Consider the following 21,209-nt stretch of genomic DNA (forward strand, 5'->3'; position numbering starts at 1 on the left):
CATGATAGCTTGCTTATCAATTGTTCGCTCCGAATTATCTGATTTGTATGAATGGTTACATTAGTGTAGAATATATCCAATGCCAATGTTTTTTTAGCTCTCATTGTTCTTGTAAGTACATGTTGTCCTTTATCAGTGTACTTATAATGACAGGTAGTTGTTCATGTACCATCACTCTGCAGCTTATTTTCCTTTGCCCTCCATTTTCTACACATCAGATCTATATTTACTCTTACCATAAGGTTGGTACTGAAGAAGTTTAGTTGTGCATTGCTCTTGGCTGTACCTTTTGCCTGTATCGCTGCACTTACATTTATAGCTACTTGGTTATGTAGCATCACTCTTCATCTTATCTTAAATATTCTCCATTTTTTCATATATTATCACATCTATATTTACTCTTAACAAAATGTAGAATAAAGGCAATGCTTATGAAGAAGATTCTGTGGTAAACTTCTTGAATTGCCCCCCCCCCCATCAGCATGGACAAGGCCTTTATAGAGCCTGTCTCCACCAATAATGTAAGTTTGTCCATCTCAAGCCTTCAAACTTTGTTGTATATATTTGGTTAGGCATGACCGCAACAGCTGTTTATTTTTGGTGTTTACATCAAATTGCATGTTTAAAGTTTACTATGTAGTTCATAAACAAAAGTTTGTCCTTTCTCAATTTAAGTTTTCAGTTGTACAACCAAGTTCCTTATTCATACCATGTAAATTAAACTATACAGAGCAAGTGATCTTCTTTTGCACTGCATGTATGCTTCTGTTCTTCATCCGTAATCCAGTGGTGTGGTGAACCTACCCACTACAGCACAATGTCATATTCTGCAATGTCTTAACTATGAACAATGTCACATCATTCTACTACTCCCTCCGTCCGAAAATTCTTGTCATTGAAATGGATGTATCTAGATGTATTTTAGTTCTAGACACATCCAATTTGATGACAAGTAATTCCGGACGGAGGGAGTATTATTTAAACCGTCTCTTTATTTGCCAATCTGAAATGGGATAAATTGACAACACACTAACCATTGATACTTATGAGTTCTTGATCTGTAATCCAGTTGTGTCGTGAAGCTTCCAACTCCTTCACAATGTCATTTCCTGCCATGTCTTGACCTGAACAATACCATATTGTGTTAATGCAATTTTAAACTGTGTCACTTTATTCGTCAGTAAGAAATGTGATGAATTGTTAGCACTGATACTTTTATGTGCAAAACCTGTCATCTGTCTGCTTGTTTATCTTTCAGAGTGAGGAAGATTTAAGTGTTGAACAAGAGCAGTCTCATCATCTTGCTCGGCTGCTTGCGCTGCAGCTCCCTAGCAGGGCTAACCTTTCTTAAACTCTATTGAAGTGCTGTCGGTTTTGTATATTATTTTGTCGGTGTGTTTATTTGCACTGGAGGCGATCTTTGATGCCCAGTGTATGTAATCTACTATCTGCTTGTGCTTTATTATCATAGTGGCGAACTTTGATGCCTAGTGGATGTAATATGCTATAATTTCTTTATTGTATAGTCTAGATTTTTTCTTATTCACGATGCTGCAGTTATTTTACTGTATATATATCATGTCTTCGCAGTAAACCGGCCAAACCATAAAATTACGGTACATAATCGGGCCATCATGCAATCACGATGTAGGTTGGGCCTGAAACATGCCGAACAGCTAACGGGCCGGCAGCAGCCCGAAATGAACCCCGGCCCATGATTGTGCGAATCAAATCACGGGCTTTCAACAAGCCAAAATTGTCTCGGTCCTTGTTTGGCCCAATCAGATATCGGCTGCGAGCAGGCCGGATGCAAAACGGGTCGTAGTTAGGCCCAACTATATGACGGGCATTTAACAGGCCGAAATTAATATAGGGCCAAAATGTTAAACGGGCCCTTAAGAGGCCAAAACTAATATCAGGCCGAATTACTTAGTGGGCCTTTAGCAAGTGGGCCCAAAAGCATAGTGTCCAGTTGACGGGCCGAATCTGATATGGGCCATAATTGAGCCCATAGCCTCTTAAAGGGCCGGACCTGATCTGGGCCGTAATTTGGCCCAGAACGTGGTAGGCTTTTAACGGGCCGGATCTCATACGGGCCACTATTAGGCCCGGAACGTGACAGGCCATTAATGGACCGGATCAAATATGGGCCGGCATTTGGCCCAAAACATGGCAGCCAGTTAATGGGCCGGCCTACTAGGGTCCTCAAATTCTTGTGGGCTACAGATGGGTCGGCCCATTAATGTCGGCAAAATCTCGTGGGCCTTTAGCCGGGCCGGCCCATTATGATCCGCAAGAATCTTGTGGGCCTTTACCTAGGCCGGCCCATTATGGCACACAAAAATCTTGTGGGCCTTTACCTGGGCCGGCCCATTATGGCCCGCAAAATCTTGTGGGCCTTTAGCTGGGCCAGCCCATTATGGTCCACAAAATCTCATGGGCCTTTAGCTGGGCCGGCCCATTATGGTCCGCAAAATCTTGTGGGCCTTTAGTTGGGCCGGCCCATTTAAACTTGATGGGCCGGTCCACGTGTCAACATATCATAGGCGCGTCTCGCCCATTGGATGAGTGACACATGTGCCAGCGCGGACCTGACATGTGTCTCCTCTAGCCAATGATGATTTTACACGTGGAAAATCCCCATTGGTCGGGGCTGTTAACGGGTTATCGGATCCAAAACCCGACCCAATAGCTTAACGGCGTTCCGTTATGGTGGATGCCACGTGTCGGTTACCCTTGACGAAAGCACTTCTGTGACGCGCGATTTATCGTCATGGAAGTGGACACTTCCGTGATGATAATTTTGGTAATGTCATGGAACACTTCTACGACAGCACGGGTATGACTATCTTGATTCTGTCATAATTTGTCATGGATGTACATGCATGACAAAAAACGCGACCTACTGTGACAAACACGTATCATCACGGAAGTGTATTTTTTTGTAGTGGTTCCCTATATTTGCACGGGTGGCGAGCTTTGATGCCGAGTGGATGTAATATGTGTAATAGCCGTGATAGCCTAGTGTAAGTTGCTTACTTATTTATTTCCTTGTTGTCTTGTTTATTTGTTTGCTTGTAGTCAGTGCGGTTCTTTTTCCGCGGTTTCCTAGTGGCCGCAATAACTTATTTTTTTAAACTAGGCTACAATAACCATGGGCTACATATTTACTGTAGTGACATTGGGCCTCCTACGGGCCGTAGGAACAATGGGCCTTCTACGGGCCGTAGACACAATGGGCCTCCTACGGGTCGTATCATCAATGGGCCTCCTACGGGCCGTATGATCGATTGGCCAAACATGGGCCAATAACAGACCGCATTATGGCCATAAACGGGCTAGAGTTGGAATCGTTCGTTCATGGGCCGACCATAACGGGCCGTCGTTAATCGACCGTATTTGATGATGCTATGAAAATGGCCCAATGTATTAATGGGCCACAAACGGGCCGACTGTAACCACAGGTTGAATTTGGCCCACAAGTAGAAAATTATAGTAACGGGTCGTAAGTAACCGAATGCTGGAAATGAGCCCAAGAATAAATGGGCCTGAGAAGGCCGAAAGATAACATGGGCTGGAAACGGCCCAATGGAATAATGGGCCGTTAATGGGTATAAAGTGATACATTGTTCATTACGGGCCAGTTTCACCACGGGCCGTTAATGGGCCAATAGTTACAAAGGGCCTCATATGGGCCAAAAGACTTCATGGGCCATACATGGGCCGGAAGTTAAAACAGGCTGGAATCATATTCGACGGCCCAGATGACGCTACTGGGCCTAATTCGGATAGGTTGTACCGGGCCCTGGGTTAGCGGGCTATAAATGGGCTATATGCGAACAGACCGTTAACAGGATTTTCGTGGGCCGGCCCGCCACCTTTTGACCAAGTCAAACGGGCCGGCCTTTTCACAAGAATGAGCCTCTGTTGGGCCCTGCCACATGTCGATGTATCATAGGCGCCTTCGGTCCAATGAGTGGATGACATCTGTCCCAACGGTGAGCCGACACGTGTTTCCTCCAGCCAATGATGATTTTACACGTGGAAAATCCCCATTGGTCGGGGCTGTTAACGGGTTATTGGATCCAAAATCGGACCCGATAGGTTAACGGCGAGCCGTTACGGTGGATGCCACGTGTCGGTCACCCTTGACGAAAGCACTTTTATGATGCGCAATTTATCGTCATGGAAGTGGACACTTCCCTGATGATAATTTTGGTAATGTCATGGAACACTTCTACGACAGCACAGGTATGACTATCTTGATTCTGTCATAAAATCGTCATGGATGTACATGCATGACAGAAAACGTGACCTACTGTGACAAACACGTATCATCATGGAAGTGTATGGGACCAGGATGGCCCCTTGCTGGTTCGGCAGGGGGGAGTCGCGTTGCACAAAGAGCAAACCAACCCAAGGCAGGACGACAGGGATCGCACAGGCAGTTTTACCTAGGTTCGGGCCGCCGTGAGGCGTAAAACCCTACTCCTGCTTTGGTGGATTGATGGGGAAAGGTGGTGGTGGTGCGTAGTACACTTGCCCGGCAAGGGTTGCTTTGGGGTAGCAACGGCTACACGCGTATGGGGGTGTGAGTGACCTAAACTTCCAACCTATAGAATCGTTGCCATGGGCCTCCTTTTATAGATCAAGGGGTTAGCATAGTGGCAAATTAGTCATTAGACACTGATATGATAGCAAATAGTGCTATCATACCTAACTTTGCAGGCTGACAGTGTGCATTTAATGTGCCGCTTAGTGTCACATCGTTGGTTGCCCGGCAAGGCCTGTCGGGCTAATTTGCCAACTCCACGCCTGCCCGCTTGACACGTCACTGGACGGGTGTCATATGTGGGTTTCCTTGGTAGGAGGTGGCCGCCATGTGGCGAATGGCTTCCACTCAACCATCTTGCGTCTTGACATCGCACTTATCGACAACGTGGGTCGTGGTGGCGTAGTCAGTGAGGTGATTTGGTCTCCGTGAGCCCCGACAGGCCCTGTCGAGGCGCCTGGGTCCTCTTCTTCCGGGGCTGGCCTTGCCCCTTGTCGGGTTCGCTTGCCCGGCAAGGGAGGCTTTTTCCCGATAATATCTGGCTTCTCTGTCTTAGTCTTGGTTCCTTCTGATCTGCTAGTTGGTTCTTGGAGTCTCTTGGTCTCTTGCTCTGGTGTTCCAATCTTTGATCTTGTGCCTGTGCATAGTCAGGTCAACAGGCCCTGGGTCTGTTGCACCGACAGTTTGCTGAGAAGAGTGCCAAGCAATCGGAACTTCAGAAGAGGAACACACACACCCACCATATGGGTGTGGCAGGATACTACAACATGAAACAGATATGGGACCAGGAGGTCAAAGAAGCAGTAGCGGCAGGTGGGAAACTGACCTTTAGTGAAATCAGGGCGAACGCGCTAGAGACTACTTGCGGGCACGTGCGAGGAGGCGTGATGATGGAACTTATTACTTTGAAAACTCACGTGACGAAGAACTGTATCGCATGATGTTAAAGCCTTCCAAGATCCCTGGAAGGTTCTATAGGAACACGGGGCCATGTGACATTCTGTCCAATGCTCTAGAAACAAGAGAGCCCCCTGGCTGTGCAAGGGGTATAGGTGTTAATGTCCCGCACAATAGGGCTTTCACACTCAGCAAAGAAGAGAGGCTCAGCATGAAAAAGTGAGGAGTGACATAAAGCAGAATGAATTGTATGAAATGTTGAGGAAGGACATGTATCCGGCTATTCGAAAGGATATTGAGGAGTCAATGATGATGAAGGAGACTCTAACACTGACAGATAGCCGGCAGATGGGAGGGGAGGCGGGCATGGAGGATGCTGCTTATTGCACGACAACACCGCATAAAAGTAGTTGTGCATCAGCTGACCCCAGTGAACTGAGACTGCAGCTACTCGTGATGATGCTATATCTGATCTATCTGGAATGAAAGACAGACTGAAGGGCGTGCTTACACATTATGGAGGTACATTAAAATGTGCAATGGCCTGGGTTTGCCCATCCTTCTTGGAAGAGGGCCTCTTGTTGGACAATGTGCCATTGAAGTAGGGCTGTGTGAAGTGCTATGTGACTGAAGTAAAGCCTGGATTCAATGAATTTGCCCTGAAGAATGTCCTAGGAGACTTGGATGAGCAAAGGGCCTTGGGAGAAACACTATTACATCACATCCACTAGCCACGAAAGGAAATAGAGTTCATCGATGAGATCCCTGAAACCGCGCTAAGAGCAACCAATGCCACCCCTCAACCGGTGATGCTCTCCTTGCCACAACAGCTCTCACGTGCTTCCCGCAAAGAACCTAATACTCGTAATCCGACGGCTAATACCTCAACCTGTGATCAGCCGGCCCGACTTTGTGCTGTACAGGCTATGTCATCGTCCACCCTAGAGCAGCCAGTGGGAAGGCATATAACTGCTGAAGATGCACCACCGGTTCAGATGTCGGCCGCTAAAGCAGTGGGGGGAGACCCAGATGCAGCACATGCTCAGCTGACCAACCTGGTGGAACAGACTGCTAGGCAGTCTGATGCTTCGAAACCGCTTGCTAAGCAGTTTGTAGGTCCAGAGCCGACTGCTCATCAGTCTGTCGGTCCACAGCCATGTGATCAACATACCAATGCGTCAGCACTTCCTGCTCAGCAAACCAACGCGTTGGCACGGCCTCCTCGGCACACTGACAAGTTGGCACCACCTGCGCAGAAACCCGACATAGCTTCAACGCATGGTCAGTAGTCCGATGCCTCTGCTCCTACAGACCAGCAGTCCGTCACAACAGCATCGCCAGCTCAGCGGTCCAGCATAGCTAAACCGTCTGCTAAGCAGTCCGTCGAAGCTTCATCGTCTGCTCGGCAGTCTACCTTTTAGCCAACCAGACGTTCTACCAGAAATGCTTCAAGTACCAAGAAGGAAGCAGCCAAAAAGGCTTCACCCCCGAGGAAGCGTGATGTGTCTCCACCGTATCTATAATTTTTTATTGTTTCATGCCAATATTATACAACTTTCACATACTTTTGGCAACTTTTTATATGATTTATTGGACTAACATATTGATCTAGTGCCCAGTGTCAATTCCTGTTTGTTGCATTTTTTTTGTTTCGCAGAAAATCCATATCAAACGAAGTCCAAACGCGATAAAAATTTATGGAGAATTATTTTGGAATATTTATGATTTTTGGGAGGTGGAATCAACGCAAACGGGCGCCCACAGTGAGCACAACCCACCAGGGAGCACCGGGCACCCCCTGGCATGCCTAGGTATCTTATGCCCTCCTCAAAGGTCAGTTGGGGCCCTTCTTCTTGCACAAGAAAGATAATTTATGAAAAAAAATCTTGTAAAAATTTCTGCGCAATCGGAGTTACGGATCTCCGGGAATTTAAGAAACCGTGAAAGGCTAGATCTGGGGAACGCGAAACAGAAGAGAACATAGAGGGAGATCCAATCTCGGAGGGGCTCCCGCCCCTCCGCTGCCATGGAGACTATGGACCAGAGGGGAAACTCTCCTCCCATCCAGGGGCGAGGGCAAGGAAGAAGAACAAGAAGGGGGGCTCTCTCCCCCTCTCTCCCGGTGGCGCCGGGGCTAGGATCATGACGACGATCTACATCAACAATCTTGCTACCGTCAACACCAACTTTCTCCCCCTCTATGCAGCAGTGTAACACCCCTTCTCCCTGCTGTAATCTCTACTTAAACATGGTGCTCAATTCCATACATTATTTCCCAATGATACTTGGCTATCCTATGATGTTTGAGTAGATCTGTTTTGTCCTATGGGTTAATCATGATCTTGGTTGGTATGATTTATATTTTATTTATGGTGCTGCCCTATGGTGCCCTCTGTCTCGCGCAAACGTGAGGGATCCCCACTATAGGGTGTTGCAATACGTTCATGATTCGCTTATGGTGGGTTGCGAGAGTGACATGAGCTTAAACCCGAGTAGGTAGGTTGTTGTGTATGGGATAAAGAGGACTTGATACTTAATGCTATGGTTGGGTTTCACAAACTTAATGATCTTTAGTAGTTGAGGATGCTTGCTAGGGGTCCAATCATAAGTGCATATGATACAAGTAGAGAAAGTATGTTAGCTCATGCCTCTCCCTCATATAAAATTGCAAGAATGATTACCGACACTTGTTATCGATTGCCTATGGACAAATGCCTTTCTTACTGAGAAAATCTATCCACTTTTATTACCTTCCAATTTATTCGTAGTTTTATTCTCGCAAAGTACTCATAGTTTTATTCTTAAAAAATAGTTTCATAATTGTTTTAGGTAAAGCAAACGTCAAGTGTGTGTAGAGTTGTATCGGTGGTCGATAGAACTTGAGGGAATATTTGTTCTGCCTTTAGCTCCTCATTGGGTTCGACACTCTTATTTATTGAAGAAGGCTACAAACGATCCCCTATACTTGTGGGTTATCAAGACCTTTTTCTAGCGCCGTTGTCAGGGGGCAATAGCGTGGGGTGAATATTCTCGTGTGTGCTTGTTTGCTTTATTACTAAGTAGTTTTTATTTCCTATTCTAAGTTGTTCTCTATCTTTAGTTATGGATATGGAACATGAAACACTCAAAAAATTTGTGGTACTTGCTACTCATGGAGATGGGGAACCTCCTAAAACCCTCGATGCTCGTTATGTGAAAGATATTATGCACTACTTTGATAATCCTGAGAAAACCCCATTCAACTATATAATGGGAGTAACGTTGGATCAACATGAATACTTTAGGGATTATCGCTTGACTCATAAAGGAAAATTGTTATGGGATCAAATTCATATGTTGCATTGGTATGCTCGGGAGCTATGCGTGAGATATGATTATACTTGTTGCTCTAGGATGAACGCTCCAGACCTTCCCTTTACATGCAAATTTAATGATAATGAAACCTTTGGCTTATTATGCTAATGGTATATATGATTACTATGATGTGGAATGAATAGAAGAATTTGTTGCTTTTAAGGGTGGTTATGAAATTGAATCTTTGTTTGAAAAGTTTGAAGATTTTGATGATTTAGTTTATAGATCTGAAAATTTTGCTATACTTAAATATTGCTATGAGAATTATAAATACAATTCCGAAATTGTTGCATTTATTGAGAAAGTCTCCGTTGTCCAAGAAGAGACTAATATTTTGCAGAAGTCTACGGAAGAAGGAATTAATGAAACTGTGAGCTCAATGGATGAAAAAGATGACGAGGAGAGCGAAGAACAAATGGAGGAAGAGCGGACTATCTACCCGTGCCCACCTTCTAATGAGAGTAACCCTTCAACTCATACATTGTTTAATTTCCCTTCGTTCTTACCGAAGGATGAATGCTATGATAATTGCTATGATCCCGTTGATTCTTTTGAAATATCTCTTTTTGATGAAATTGATGCTTGCTATGCTTGTGGCCAAGATGCCAATATGAATTATGCTTATGGAGAACTTGCTATTTTCCCTTATGTTAAGAATGAATTTTTTGCTACTGCACCCACACATGATAGTCCTATTATCTTTTTGAATTCTCCCAACTACACTATATCAGAGAAGTTTGCACTTGTTAAGGATTATATTGATGGGTTGCCTTTTACAGTTGCACATGATGATTTTGATGAATATAATATGCATGTGATTACCGCTCCTACTTGCAATTATTACGAGAGAGGAACTATATCCCCACCTCTCTATGTTTCCAACATGATAAAATTGCAAGAAACTACTTATGCTATGTATTGGCCTTTACTTGATGTGCATGAATTGTTCTTGTATGACATGCCGATGCATAGGAAGAGAGTTAGACTTCGTCATTGCTTGATATATGTTGCCTTGTGCTCACTAGTAAATGCCAAATCATTGCTAATTAAAATTGGCTTTTATATACCTTGGGATCCGGGTGGATCCATTACTTGAGCACTTTATGCCTAGCTTAATGGATTTAAAGAAAGCGCTAATAGGGAGACAACCCGGAAGTTTTAGAGAGTCATTTTATTCTGTTGAGTATTTTTATAGAGTTTCAAAACAAAAAAATATAGAGGGGAACTTAAAACTTCACAAAAAGAAAAGTGAAAGTGAGAGAGACGAGCATTGTTGAAGTGGGGGAGCTCCTTGAACTTTGTTCATGCCCATGGAAACTTTGTGAATCTCAATTACAGAAACTTTTCAACAAAAATAATTATCTCCTTGTACAAATCCTTTGTATTGTAAAATTATTGTGCCAAGGTTTGCCTTTAGGATGATTAGATTGCTTTTTGGTATGTGCGGCGCAGAAACAGATACTTCAGATGTAGCACGTGAATTTTCAGTTTTTTTACTGGAACCTCAAAAGGTTCTGAAACTTTTTGAAAACTATTTCTATACAAATTGTTTATTTCTTCCTAATTTTCAGAATTTTTGGAGTACCAGAAGTATGGTAGATGTTCAGATTGTTATAGACTGTCCTGCTTAAGACAGATTCTTATTTTGATGCATTGTTTTGCTTGTTTTGATGAAACTATCGATTCTATCGGTGGTATAAGCCATGGAAAAGTTATATTATAGTAGCTATAATGCAAAAACAAAATGTGAATTGGTTTTCAATAGTACTTAGAGTAGTGATTTGCCTTATTATACTAACGGATCTTACCGAGCTTTTTGTTGAGTTTTGTGTGGATGAAGTGATCAAAGATCGAGGAGGTCTCGATATGAGGAGAAGGAGGAGAGGGAAGAGCTCAAGCTTGGGGATGCCCAAGGCACCCCAAGTAAATATTCAAGGAGACTCAAGCGTCTAAGTTGGGCGATGCCCCGGAAGGCATCCCATCTTTCTTCAACAAGTATCGGTATGTTTTCGTCTTTGTTTCATTCACGTGATATGCGTAAATCTTGGAGCGTCTTTTGCATTTAGTTTTCACTTTTCTTTCTTGCGCCATGCTGGTATGAGATAGTTCATGGTCGATTTATAGAATGCTCATTACACTTCACTTATATCTTTTGAGTATGGATTTATAGAATGCTTCATGTGCTTCACTTATATCATTTAAAGTTTGGATTGCCTGTTCTCTTCACATGGAAAACCATTATCGATAGGATGCTCTTTTGCTTCACTTATATTTGTCAGAGCATGGTATTTTGTAGAAAGAATTAAACTCTCGTTCTTCACTTATATCTATTTAGAGAGTCAACAGGAATTGGTCAATTGCATGGTTAGTAACGAAATCCTACATAAAACTTATGGATCACTGAATATGATATGTTTGATTCCTTGCAATAGTTTTGTGATATAGAGATGATAATATGTGGGAGTTACTAGTAAACGTTTGTGGTTAGTAGGAATATTGGTGTTAAGGTTTGTGATTCCCGAAGCATTCACGTATAGTCTCCCATTATGTCGGGAAGTTGGAGCATGATTTATCCTTGATTGTCTATCTTTGTGTGAAGGTCGGGGGCGTGCGATGGTTAACTCTTACCAACCTCCCCCCTAGGGGCATGCGTACTAGTACTTGGTTCGAGGGCTAATAAACTATTGCAATAAGTATATGAGTTCTTTATGACTAATGTGAGTCCATGGATTTTGCGCACTCTTACCTTCTCGCAAATTGCTAGACTCTACGGTACCGTGCATTGCCCTTTCTCACCTCGAGCCGTGGTGCAAACTTCGCCGGTGCATCCAAACCCCGTGATATGATACGCTCTATCACACATAAGCCTTATTATATCTTCCTCAAAACAGCCACCATACCTACCTATTATGGCCTTTCCATAGCCATTCCGAGATATATTGCCATGCAACTTCCACCACTTCCGTTTTCATGACTTGAGCATTCATTGTCATATTGCTTTGCATGATCATATAGCTGACATAGCATTTGTGGCTCAGCCACGGTTCATCATTCTTTGTGCATGTCACACTAGATCATTGCACATCCTGGTATTGCCAGAGGCATTCATATAGAGTCATATTTTGTTATAGGTGTCGAGTTGTAATTTTTATTTTTATTCCTTTTGAGTTATAAGTAAATAAAAGTGTGATGATCATCAACTTTCATTATTAGAGCATTACCCCAATGACAAAAGGATGATGGAGACTATGATTCCCTCACAAGTCGGGATGAGACTCCGGACAACGAGAGAAAAAATATACAAAAAAGAAAAAAGGAAAAAAAGAAAGAAAAGAAAAAAAGAAAGAAAAGAAAGAAAAAGGAAAAAATAAAAAGAGAGAAGGGGCATGCTAGTTCCACACTTGTGCTTCAAAGTAGCACCATGTTTTTCATATGGAGAGTCTCCTATGTTGTCACTTTCATATACTAGTGGGAATTTTTCATTATAGGATTAGATGCACACCCACTTGGTTTTCATATGGAGCTTTCATACACTTATAGCTCTTAGTGCATTCGTTGCATGGCAATCCCTACTCCTCGCGTTGATATCAATTAATGGACATCTCCATAGCCCGTTGGTTAGCCGCGTTGATGTGAGACTTTCTTACTTTTTTGTATTTCCCTCCATAGTGCATATGATCCAAGTAGAGAAAGTATGTTAGCTCATGCCTCTCCCTTATATAAAATTGCAAGAATGATTACCAGTACTTGTTATCGATTGCCTAGGGACAAATGACTTTCTTATTGACAAAAGCTATCCACTTTTATTACCTTCCAATTTATTTGTAGTTTTATTCTCGCAAAGTACTCGTAGTTTTATTCTTACAAAATAGTTTCACACTTGTTTTAGGTAAAGCAAACGTCAATTGTGCGTATAGTGTATCGGTGGTCGATAGAACTTGAGGGAATATTTGTTCTGCCTTTAGCTCCTCGTTGGGTTTGACACTCTTATTTATCGAAGAAGGCTACAAACGGTCCCCTATACTTGTGGGTTATCAAAGCGCGCCGCGAGAGCGAAGAGGAAAGAGAACGATTGCCTCTTACTTAAAGCACTCATTGCCCAGTACCAAATTAACAGCAAGTTGTTCGAATCAGAGAGTAATATTATTTCTGACGGCATGAATGATGCAGAAATAGATTTGGTGCTTGCTAAAAATAAAGTAGACGTACTTGAAGCACGCAATTAGGACCATGGCCAGCCATTTCTTGTTGGCAAATACTTTGATGAGTGCAACTCTAGTTGCCGCAAGTTACATGAATATTGCATGGATCAAATGTTAGCATGTCATCATGGTTTGCTAGTGTACTACAACAGAGATCATTTCTGACAAGATGCTAGTTCCATCAATGTGAGTTTCAAGGACTTACATCTCTTCTTCAACTTCAACGAGCTCAATGCCACTCTTGTTAGATGCCCGATTTTGTAAGTACTTAACAAACTCTGATCAACTTCTCCATACAAGGCTGTAAATGATAAACAACTAACTGCATTTTATTCCTCTCAGGGGATTGAATGCGCAGAGAATTAAAAGGGAGAGTGTGTATTTCATAGATCCTACATTAGCAAATGTCACAACATTAGATGGTAAAGACATGCAAATGCAAGACTAGGCCATTAACACGGTCGTTCATATCTTCGAAAACACGTCCCATGTAGAATCATTTCTCTGGCCATATCATGAACGGTAAGTCAAGTAAACAACCATGCATACACTGATATTCTTTCAGATTTCGACATAATTCGTAAGTTCATGGCTTTCTTAATATGTAACAATCACTGGATATTGGTATTCATTGTTCCAAACAAGAACACATTTTACTACATGGATTCTCTTAGAGAGTCAGCAAACGCTCACGCATGTTCAACAATTCATGGATAGGTATTGAATTCTATGATGCTGAAATTAATTTGCATTCATATCTGGTTCAATAATTGATGTTGTCAAAATTCATTTTCATTGCAGTGTGCTCGCATTGTGGAAAATTAAACCAGGGAACCTATTCAAGAGGGAACTACCTCTGCAGCACGAGATCATCTCCCCGGTAACATAGTGAAATCCATTATTTTCAGAAAATTTATCCAATATTCTGCAAATACTTTTTCTAACACTGGTCAAATGTTCAAGCTTCTAAATAAACCTCTTTCTACTTCTGTCCAAAGAAAAAAATACATCTAACACCGGTTAGGTTGTTCCTAACAGGACAAATACATGACTAATTCTGTACAAAACATTTTAGTGTCCTCAGCAACAAGCATGGACTAACCTTTGTCGATACTATGTTTGCAGACACATGATCTCCATCTGAAAATCTACTGATAGTTGTGAAGATCCTCGCAAATTAGTACCAGTAAGTCTATCTTAATTAATATCTTCTATTCCACTCATATGATACATTCTAATCTTAAAAATATTGCACCTCATCTTAGAACCGATGACCCCTGAACCACTCCTCGTTGGTGAATTGCTGATGGTTCGGAGATTTTCAGCGACTTCTTCCTGAATCAGTACATCAATCCCACTGGTGATAAATGAAGATTTCAGCATGCGTTCTCCTGAAACATTGAGTAAGAGTTAGCCGCTAAACATATACGCATGGATCCATTGTTTTCCATCTGATGAGGTCTTCGTATTTCGTACACTATGATTAATTATGTAATGCATATATGTGTCGACAAATCATGGGAATTTAGCTAACATATGTTCAATTGCAATTGTTGCGAAATCTGATGAATGTTCTTCCTGTGGACACTATTTGTTCAATTGAATAGTGTGGTGAATTTGCTTTTTGCATGCCGCTTCAAAATGGGATATTTTTGTTTTATCCTGGCAATTGCTCCGCACACGGTTCAACTAAATGAGTGTGTGCGATCCACATAGGAAAGCATACGTCAATCGTAGCGGAAGGTCGGTGATACACAACAGATCGCAAATGATTTGCAGCGCTACTACATGTGCGTAGGGTCTCCGGAACCGTTTGTGATATCACGTTATCGCACACGAGAGCTCGGAGTAAACCGTGCCCAATGTAAAATACTATCCCAGTCGTAAATTTTTCAAGAAACGTGTGGGATCCCAAACAAAAGCACACGACACTCTTGCCACAACCGTCAGTGATACACAACAAATCACAAACGGTCTGCAGCACTTGTATGTTTCCAAAGGGGCTCCCGAACTATTTGTGATAGAACATTATCGCACACCGTAATTGTTGGGAAACATGTGGGATGGAGTCTTGCATGGTAGACCGGTTCCACAGAAAACTCGTGTGCGAAGGGGCACATATCGCACACAATTCATATATTGGCCTGTGTGCCTTACATACTGTTTCCCAAATGGTTCATTACGACACACCGTTCGGTTTCACTGTGTCATTAGAAACATTTAATCACCGATCCCACACGTGTGAAAGAATTTAGTGTGTGCTGCATCGCACACGATTACATTTTGCAAGGCCTCTGGATCATGGCTCCATATCCCCGATGGTTTCTGGGTCGTGTGGGAAGGACCCCCCATCACCCACACTCACTTGGCGACGGTTCCAAATGCCATCACGGAAAGGGGTTAAAAACCGTTCGTATAGAACCTCGTTGTACCAGTGACAAGGCAAGGGGGCGCGTCTAGGGGTAGGTCGTTCCCTGTTGCCTTGTGGAGCCCTCAGACACCGTCTTGCATTGGTTCTTTTTTCTCAAAAATCACATATATTCCAAAAGAATCTCCATAAAATTTTATCACATCTGGACTTCGTTTGATATGGATTTTCTGTGAAACAAAAAAAATGCAAAAATAGGAACTGGCACTAGGCACTGGATTAATAAGTTAGTCCATAAAAATCGTATAGAAGTGCACCCAAACTATATAAAAATCATGTAAATATAGCATGAATACTTCATAAATTATAGATACTTTGGGGGCATATCAATCCACAACAAGATCAAATGGATAATCCAAATGGTCTTGATCTCCAAACAAGATTGAGTAATATTACAATTGTTCTCCCAATTGGAATTCCTCTTACAATAATGAAAAGTGGTGAGGTTGATGATGGAGATGAAAGGACCAAAGACTACGAAGATCTCCCCTAGTTCTTTAGATCCTTCCTTCTTCTGCTCTGGTGTTGTGGCGGCGGCTAGGGTTTACTTCTCACCTCAACCCCTTTCTCACGAAAGTTGCTTGTATAGATGTGGGGGAGCCAATGGCAGTCCACACGACCACTCATGCGAGCGCTTGCGGTCGTATGGAACGCCGTCTTTTAGTCTGGTTCGTCAGATGACTTCAGTTTCTTCCGGAAAGTTACCCCTTTTGACTTGATTTGCAGTAATCTTCCTTGGTTTCCTACCATAGATGATATTTCCTGCCAAACATTGAGGAAGTAGATATTCTTCTCTTTTGAGGGATTAGCGTTAGAAATATCCAAAGAGTAATAGGAATTCCAGTGAAACCGCGCAAAAATCACTACTAAATAGTCACAAAATCTTGAGCCATCACCCACAACACCCAAAGAAAAGCAAATCCATGGTCCTAAACTCTATCCCCCCTTTGGCATTGAGACGCCAAAAATACAATGAGTAACTAAGCGGCCCGAGGCAGTAGCACTACTCCAAGTCCTCATCCATGGACTCCTTCTCATCATCTCCAGCACGCTCCTCCTCAACTATCTTCTCATCATCATCCACAGTAGCACAAAAAGCAGAGGTAGCACTAGGGGAGTCATTAGAATCTGTCCTTTTACTGTTCTTGGAGACCCAATCCTCCTCAAACGTGATCTGATTCTTAGACCCACTCTCCACGGAAATGTCCATCTTCCTCATCATCCGAATCTGACATTGGTGAGAAATATTCTCTGCCACATGTGCCTCATACAATCTATGCTACACATTAATCTAGAGGTAGAAGAGCTTCTTCACCTTCTTCTTGAACATGGTAGTCCAAGATGGATGCTGAGTAGGTAGCATATAGTCTGGCTTAGCATATCAGAGTCAGTGGGAGGAACCTCAATCTTAGGGACTTCCGGAGCGGCACCCTAGTGCTCCTTCTACCTCAGCTTAATTACCTCATGCGATACAAGATCTCTAGTCACAAGACGCCCCCCTGGGAACTGAGAGGCCCAAGTGTCCTCAATAAGCTTGAAGAGAAAGGGCCCGTAGATGGGCACCTTTCAGTCAAACACAGCAGAATGAAGCTTAGACAACATGACATGCGAGACATCTAGAACACATGTCTTGTTCTTCTCCTTCATGCACATGAGAAGCATATCCACAAGATAAGAATGTAACATATCCATGTTCCCAATGCAGGGGAAAAGTGTTCCTGAAGATACGATGCATGATATCCAGAAATGGAATCAACTCGGTGACTTCTCCCCTAGTAGTCTTCCTCTTCCTCTGGTATCGAATCAACTTCGACTTGTGGGTGGCAGTAGACTCCTTGTGAGGGCGAAGACCAAGAGAGTTCTCAAGCCCCTCATCACCATAGCCAAGACGGTTCATGAAGGTCTTCTAGGTAGCATACAGTTGTCTCCCATGAGTCATCCAGGTGAGAGTCCTATCGTCATCTGTACCAAAGTGTGTCATGGCATAGAACTGGGCCACAAGCTCTGGGTCAAAATCCTTGTTGAAGGTGATGATCTTAACAATACCAAACTGAGCACAGAGTGCAAGAGCCTCTCCAAAATATGCCGGATCCTAATCCATGTGATGAAGATCAACAGACTTGGTCTGCACAAAAAGATTCTTCTTGTCCTTGAGCACCTCAAGAAATATGGAGGCCTGCTTCCTGGTCTAGAAGGGATAGTTGATAAGAGAAGGGTCCTAAGGATGACGGTAGGGGTTGCACTAATGGTACTCCCAGAACTCCTTGCTGGTCATCTCAGATATTGACTTGGCCTTCTCTTTTGGCTTGATGACAACTGAATTTGTGCTCTGCCTCTGTCTGCCCTGAGCACCGGAACCCTCTATTGCATCCCTAGTACGACCATACTTGGAGGTCTGGCGCTCTGGATTCTTGCGGCGCGAATGATGCAGACTATAGCCACTACCACCTGATCAAAGCAAAAGAGCACAAGGGAAAGCAGTTGTAAAAGCATTTCATAAGCCAAAGGAATCAAAAGTGAAACAAAAAGCAATGTTGGAAGAAAGTTGAAGGTGGCAGTTCAAGCGGTAGTACCGTGACCTAGCGGTGGTAGTACCGCTCTGGATAGAGCAGCAGTAGCGCCTCAATAATAGACACACTACTACCGCTAGATCCGATAGTACCGAAAGTGCCAAATTAAATTTTCTCCAATAAAACTTCGAATCTCCTATCTAGCAGTCATTCCATACCCTAAACATGCCACGATTTAGCCAAAAAATTGATGAACACAACACTCATTGCCCTAGAACCTAGATTCAAAGGAGAGAACCATAGGATCAAGAAACGGGGGCAATACCGGCGTCCATGGCAAGAGGAGATGGTTGGGATCGATCCCGGTGGACGGAAATGCGGAATACAATTCGGAATCGGCGTGCCAAGAGCGACGACCATGGCAGTTCTTGTCTCCTGCAAGGGGAGAAGTCATGAGGAGAGGAAGTTAATGGGTATGGGGGGTTATAACTCCCCGTACTCATGCACTTAACCCTCCCACGGATGTTGAAGTGGTAGTAGCGCAGGTCATGGGTAGTACCGCCTAGGTACTGAGAATAGCAGGAGGTCGGTACTACCCCCCAGCGGTAGTACCACTGGTCCGAAGTGGTAGCACCATTTAAAATGATAGTACCGTCCCATGGCCAACGGTAGTACTGCTTGCACGCATAAGTGTTGCCTTTTTTTACAAAACTAGAATAGTAATGGCTTGATTCATGTGCTCCAACAAATAGTCCTAGATAGCTTCACATATATTCTTTCGCATATACACCATAATTATGAAGATTAATAGACATAAGAGGAATTTAAAAATCTAATTGTAATCCATAGTAAGCATCAACGTTCACACTATATGATTTAAATATAACCACTTAACAAATTACATGGGTGATAGTGAATATCTAAACATGCTTACACGCCTGATGGTGGCTCCCCTCATTTTCAACTGTCTAGCTCGACCATTTAGCTTTGGCTCGCCACCCCACCCTTAACCAATCGCCATCACTACCGGCATTTTTGTCGCTCCTACCATATCCATCTAGCCCTCCTACTCCCCCGACATCTTCTCGACCGCCTAAAACCTCCCCATCGTTGGCAATGCATGCATAGAAGATGGTGACAATTGAGTCTTTGGTTAGGTCGATGTGTGTATTAAGACCCCATTGCATTATTGTTGTGCTTCTTAGACTCCTACTTGTTGTTTCTTTCAGGATCCTTTATGCAGTGTTGTAATAATTTTGCAATAAAATTTCGGTTTCTAGGAAGTTAGGGTTCATATCCTTGTTAAAAAGAAGTATGTACTTATCTAGATAGCCAGCTTGATGTGATCCCTCTTTTCATGAAACAAGAATAGTAATGTATTTATTTATGCATTGCAGCAAACATACCTATCTAGCCTCACATATATTATTTTGCATATATGCCAAACATATGAAGATTAATAGATAACATAAAACTAAAACCCTAATTCTAATCCATGATATTCACCGACCATCACACTAAATGCTTTGGTTAGAATCACTCAATAAATTACATGGACATACTGAATATCTAAGCATCTTACATGTGTGATGGTAGCTCTCTCCTATTCAACTATATGACTCCCTACCAGTCTAAGCATTGTCTCTACCATCCACAATTGGCGTCATAGCCATCCCACCCTCAACCAATCCCCACTACCGTCAGTTTTATCGCTGATCCTGCCATCCATCTAGACCTTCTATGCCCCATCATCTTCTTGATCGCCTAAAACCTCCCATCCTTGGCAAGGCATGCGTCAGAGACGATGGCAATCGAGTCTCGAGTGAGTTTGTTGTGTGCATTAGGATTCAACTACGTTATTCTATGCTATTTGGGGTCCTAGTTGGAAAAGGAAAGGACCCTTGTTGTCATATATTTTTCTTTTAGGGTCCTTTATGCATAGTAGTAACAATTTTGCAAGAAATGCCAGCTTGTAGAAGCTTTGGGTTCCTATCCATGTTAAAATATGTAGATGTTGAGCTGGCTCAAAGGATTTCCCTATTAGAACTCCTTGGACCATGCTCAAGCTTATCAGATTAGGTAGTTGAAGAGATGATAGACTTTTCATCATTTTAGACCTTAGACGAGATGGACATGGGCCTCTCCCTCGTAAAGAAATGCACCACTTCCACTAATAAAAGAAGAACCATACCTAGCTAGCCAGCTTGATGTGTTGCCTCTTTTGAAGAAAAAAATAGTAATGGATAGATTTATGCATCGCAAAAAACATACCTAACATCCATAATAGGAAGATTATAATAGATAGAAGGAAATTGAAACCCTAATTCAAATCCATAATATTCACCAACCATCACACCAAACGCTATAATTAGAATCACTTAATAAATTACTTGGGTCATATTGACCATGTTAACATTCTTACACAGCTGATGTCGCCTCCATTAATCTTCAACTATCCGACTCCCTACGATGGAAGGAACATTGTCTCTCCCACTCATTATTGGTGTCACTATGGCTTCTCTTCGCGTCGCCAGCCCACCCTCAACCAGCCGCCACCACCACCAGTTTTGTCGGCACTCCATCCATCTAGCCCTTTTACGCTCCAATCTTCTTGATCGTCAAAAATCTCCCCATAGCCGACAAGGCATGTGTGAGAGACCTTGGCAACCGAGTCTTCAATGAGGTAATTGTGTGCATTAAGACTCAATTAGGTTATTACCGTGCTATTGAGGCTCGTAGTTGCAATAGGAATGAGCCTATTGTTATTTATGTACCTTCTAGGGTCCTTTATGCAGTGTTGTAACATTTTTGCAAGAAAATGATAGCTTCTAGGACTTTTGGGTTCCCATCCTTGTTACAAAGAAGTATGCACTTACCTAGCTAGCTAGCTTGATGTGTTTTCTCTTTTAATGAAACAATAATAATAATGGATTGATTTATGCACCACAACAAATATATCTAGCCAACTTCACATATATTCTTACACATATATGCTGTAATTATGAAGATTAATAGATACTCCCTCTATTCCATAGTATAAGACATTTTCATAAGCTATGTTAGCTTGTAAAACCGTCTTATATTATGGGACGAATGGGGGCAAAAGATGAAATCAAAAACCTAATTCTAATGCATAATATTCACCAACGGTGACACTAATTTTTATAGTTAAAACCACTTAATAAATTACATGGGCATACTCAATATCTAGACATTCTTAGGCCCTATGCAACACAGGTGCTAAAGTGAGTGCCTAAGTAAAAATC

This window comes from Triticum dicoccoides, chromosome 5B (genome assembly GCF_002162155.2).
Source record: "Triticum dicoccoides isolate Atlit2015 ecotype Zavitan chromosome 5B, WEW_v2.0, whole genome shotgun sequence".
Lineage (NCBI taxonomy): Eukaryota > Viridiplantae > Streptophyta > Magnoliopsida > Poales > Poaceae > Triticum > Triticum dicoccoides.